General features: G+C 56.5%; 1 protein-coding gene across 1 annotated transcript in view; it reads right to left on the minus strand.

Moving 5' to 3' along the window:
- LOC106723170 (ETS domain-containing transcription factor ERF) overlaps positions 1 to 5,099 on the minus strand; it is a 15,973-nt gene that overhangs the window by 10,250 nt on the left and 624 nt on the right. The gene's annotated exons all lie outside the window — the stretch shown is intronic.

Here is a 5,099-nt window from a genome sequence, read left to right on the forward strand (position 1 = left end):
TTGAATCGCCTGGCGGCTGCAATTAATATTTATTAGCGGGATCCGAGCGCGGCGACGCCCGGGGGGCGGGAAGGGGTAGTGCGGGGCACGGGGCGTGAGTGTGCAGCGTGTGTGTGCTCGTGTGTTTCTGTGCGTATGTGTGTCTGTGTCTGGGTGTGTGCGCGCGCGCGCGTGTGTGCATGAGCGTGTGCGGATGTGTGAGCGCGTGCATGAGCGTGTGTGTATGTGTGTACATGTCTGTCTCTTCCGGATGCCTGGTCCTTCCGTCTGTGTCTGTCTGTCCGTCCCGGACAACTGGGTTCTTTAAGAGTGTGGGGTGTGCGTGCGTGTGTGTGTATTAGTATGTGCGCGCGTGTGTGTGTGTGTGTGTGTGTGTGCATACGTGTGCGTGTGTATCTCTTCCGGACGTCTGGGCCTTCTGTCTCGGCTCATCTGTCTGTCCCGGACTCCTGGGCTGTATGCGTGTCTGTCCGTCTGTCCTGGGCATCTCAGTCAGGAGTATGTGTGTGTGCGTGCGTGTGTGTGTGTCCCTTTAAGAGCCGGCCCCAATCCGTGGGGCTGGAGGAGGCGGGTGTGCGTGTCCCCGCCGCGTGCTTCCCCCTTACACAAGCACTCCCTCCCTCTTGCACACGCGTGATCCGGGTCGCGGGGGAGGTGGGGGGGAGCACAGACGGGGTCGAACTTGGGGCGGGACCCGGGCTCCGGGCCGGGCTCTGATTGGTTGTTGCTGCGGCCAGACCCAGTTCGCGCCCGGTTCCGGCCCCGCCTCCGTGCCGGACGCCGAACTGGTGTGTGTGCGCGCGCGCGCGCGCGTGTGTGTGTGTGTAAAGGGGGCGGCAGCTGGGAGTCAGCAAGGTTTAAAGATGGGATACCCGATCCCCCAGCCCCAACCTCCCTGACACGCGTGTGTGCAAACACTAGGGGCCCACCCGCGTGTGCGCACACACACACACACATACAACCCAGGGGCCTGGAACACAATCACCCACCAGCACACACACATATATGCCAAGGTCCAGGGCACACGCGCCCTGGACCTTGGCCCACACAAACGTGAACACACATGCATGTGTATATATGGCACTGCCTGGACCCCCCTCCCCACCGAAGGGGATGTGCGGCCATTACAGTGTGTGCTCAGGCCCAAAGCCCTGGACACACACAGAGGGACATGTGCCCTTGCACACAGGCAAGGGTGCTGGTGGCTTTGCACACACTAGTGCATACCAAGCACATGTGTGGCCCTTCCACCCTCCTGCATATGTGCGTTGTTAAATCCAAGCCCCATATACACACCAGCCCCTGCCAATTCCACCCACTTTGGGCAGGATAGGCCCTGGGGGGTTGAGTATGACAAGACAGCAGGGGTACACACGTGTGCAGGAGGCTGTTCAGCATGGTGCACATACAAGTGTGCAGCATCTCCCATGTGCATGGCCCCTTGTCTGTGTACTGGTGTGTGCAGCAGTCCCTGTGTGCATGTGGGCCCTTGTGTGCGCAAGTAGGTCCTTGCACACGCGGGCACGTGCATGCATGTACCTTGCATGTGCCAGCCTCCATCTCATGGCCTCTCTGTGCCCAGGATGCTTGAACAGGGACACAGATGGACCCAAGGACTGGACCAGCAGCTGTGACCAGACCCGGAGGAAGGTAGACAAGGCTGAGAGGAGCACGGAGCAGCTGTGCACACTCAAACACGTGTGTGCATGTGCAGGGGGGGTGGTCTACATGCAAAGCAGCCTGTCTCCGACACATGGGCATGGGGAGAGGGGTTGTGTATTTTGTGTGCCCTACATAATTGGTGTGCAAACTGTGCCCAGCCTGCCTTGGGCTGGTGTGTGCAGTGTGTACCTACATGTGGGCAGGTGTTCCCCCATCCCTCATGCCTCAAGGTGTGTGCAACGTGCAATACAGAGTGGGTGTGGGCCTGCTGGGTCAGGCATGTGTGCCTAGTGGTACATGTGTGCAAGATGTGTGTGCCTACTCATGCATGTGATGTGCCTACTCACGCATGTGTGCAAGGCATGTGAGCCCTATTCAGGTACGTGCTTACTCATGCATGTGCAGGCCCATGTGCCCATTTATGTGTGGACAAGGTAGGTGAACCTACTCAGGCATGTGTGCAAGGCTTGTGGGCCCACTTGTGTCTGTGCAAGGTGTGTGGGATGCATGTATCTATCCAGGCATGTGCAAGCATGTGTGCCTACTTGCATGTGTGCAAGCTGCATGTATTTACCCATGCATACATGTGCCAAACGTGTTGGCAATGCAGGCATGTTGCAAGGTGCCTGGGCTGACTTGTATGTATGCGCAAGGCACCTGGGCTGACTCGCATGCGTGTGCAAGGTGTGTGGGCCTACCCATTGGGCAAGCATGTGTGCCTACTTGTGTGTGTGCAAGCTTCATGTGCCTACTCAATGCATGCATGCCAGTGCACACACACGTGCACTTCTGCACACACACAAACACACTGGGCCAGGAGAGTGTCTGGGCGGGGGATCCGGGGTCCCAGCCCCCCCCCCCCCCCCGGGCGGGGGGGGGGGGGAGCCGTAGCTGCGCTAATTCCCACCATCGATCAGGCAGGGATGAGAGCCATAAATTATGGTGACAGGATGCGGCCCACGCACACGCACATGCACACACACCCTATCTGGGTGGGAGGGATGTGTGTATGCACCATGAGTTTGCATAGGGGTTTGCATGCACATGTATGCACGGGGGGTGCCTCAGTGTGTGTGTGTGAGGCTTGGATGTGTGTGTGTGTGTGTGTATGGGAGTTATGTGTGTATGTATGGGGGGGTGACTTGTGTGAGGGTCTGAGTCTCTGCACATGCACTGACTGCTCGGTGTGCCCCACACCTGGCACCTGTTCGTGCACACACTTATGCACCCCATCGTGGGTGTGTGTTGCGTTTCATAGTGATTGATGTGGGTGGGATGTCCTTGCCAGGGTGAAAGACACACACACGTGTGCAACATACATTACATGCCTTGCAGAACACCCCCCTCCTCTGTACACGCATTTATTGCACACGCATTTACTGCAACACCTGGCCTGCAGCATGCACATACAATAAGGACATGTGTGCATTGCACACTCATGTACGCATGCCCTGAAACACATGTATGCAAGCACACACACACACACACACACACATGACCATGTACATGTGTGCTTCAAAACACACAGCTTGCAACACACACATGCACTTGGGTGTGCACACCTATGCACACGTACAGCACCCTCATGTGCACTGCCCATGCACTCCCATGCATGCTTGTGCAGCATATGCAAGCATGCAGGCACCACAACATGCATGCACACCAGGCTCCAGGGCTGCGGGGAGTCCTCCCAGATGCCTGGGCTGTGCCTCAGTTTCCCAAGCTGGGCCTGGGTGCTGGGTGCACATGGCAGGAACACGCCACCCTGGTCACACACACACTGCACAAGGCTGGGCATGCAGCTCTGCACACGCAGCAACAGGTCTGGGCAGCCCTGGACTCACGTTCACAGGTGAACTTACACACATATACAGCTACACCTCCCCTCACAGCTACACACTGTCTGCTCTGGCACAACCATGTGCACATGCATGTGCAGACACACACACGCATTGCCACTGAGTGTCCTCCCTACTGCATGCAAAAAAAGGAATCACACATGACATATTGTGTGCACACACACGAGCTACACACGCCTCACACACATGAACTACACAGGGTGCCTGCAGATACAGAGCTGGACACACACATGCATGCATTCATACACACACATGCACAACTGGAGACTCTGCCTTGCATACTGTGGCTGTAGACAGATTTTGGGTTACACAACTGCTCCTGATGCACACTCAGACGCTCACACCACGAAGGGTGTGTGGAGACACTGAGTTGGAGATTACACACAGGTACACACACAGAGGAGCTACATGCTGCCTCTCAGATGCATGAACCACACAGGGTGCCTATAGACACAGAGCTGGACACACACACACACATGCATGCACACACACACATACACACATGCACACACTGTGGCTGCAGACATGTTGTGCTACACAACCTCCCTCCCCACACACACTCACACCATTAAGAGTGTCCACAGACACTGAGTTGGACATATCACACACACACATACACACACACACAACAAGAAGCAAGTTCAGGCGCAGACCTGAAGCTACACACACACGCACACACAATTTCTGACTCATTCCCATGCACACACTTACTGACAGACTTCCCCCCTCCACTCCCGGAGCTACACACTCCCTCAAGCAAACGCATTACAAAGGGTGCCTACGGACATAGAGCTGGAGATACACACACGCACGCACACACACACACAAATGCACATCCTTGGAAACATGCACGCTCAGGGGCACCACACAAGCACTTGGGTGCACACAAGCTCATACTGACACACACACAGTGAAGAGTAGGTACAGACATACACCTAAGCCTACACACACACACACACACACACACACACACACACACTCTCTCTCTCTCTCTCTCTCTGACTTGTAGCTGAGCACATGCATACACTCCCCCATCCCAAGCTACACACTCCCTCTCACACACATACACCCCACGATGAGTAGGTATTGACACGGAGATGGGGACATACAGATACTCTCCGACTCTCTGGTACACACCCCTTCTCACACACACACACACACACTGCGCTGGGCTGTGCATCCCCCCACACACTAACCCACATCACAAAGGGTAGCTACAGGGGCAGAGCTGGAGGCACTATACACCCCGTGCTGTGCACACACACACTCACACACACCGTCTCACATACACACACCCCGGGGGAGGGCGGGGAACATGCGCTTCCCTGAGCTGTTGCCATCTCCGCGCACGTGTGTGTGTGTGTGTGTGTGTGTGTGTGTGTGTGTGTGTGTGTGTCTCGGTCTCAGGCGCCTAGGGTCCCTCTCTCTCCCGGACGTGTGTGTGTGTGAGACAGACAGACAGACAGACACCGGGGGCTCCCTCGTCCCGCGGACGCCTGGGTTCCTTGAGTGTTTTGTGAGTGGTGTGTGTGTGTTTGCGCGCGCGCGCGTGTGTGTGTGTGTGTGTGTGTGTGTGTG

This window comes from Alligator sinensis, unplaced genomic scaffold (assembly GCF_000455745.1).
Source record: "Alligator sinensis unplaced genomic scaffold, ASM45574v1 scaffold1575_1, whole genome shotgun sequence".
Lineage (NCBI taxonomy): Eukaryota > Metazoa > Chordata > Crocodylia > Alligatoridae > Alligator > Alligator sinensis.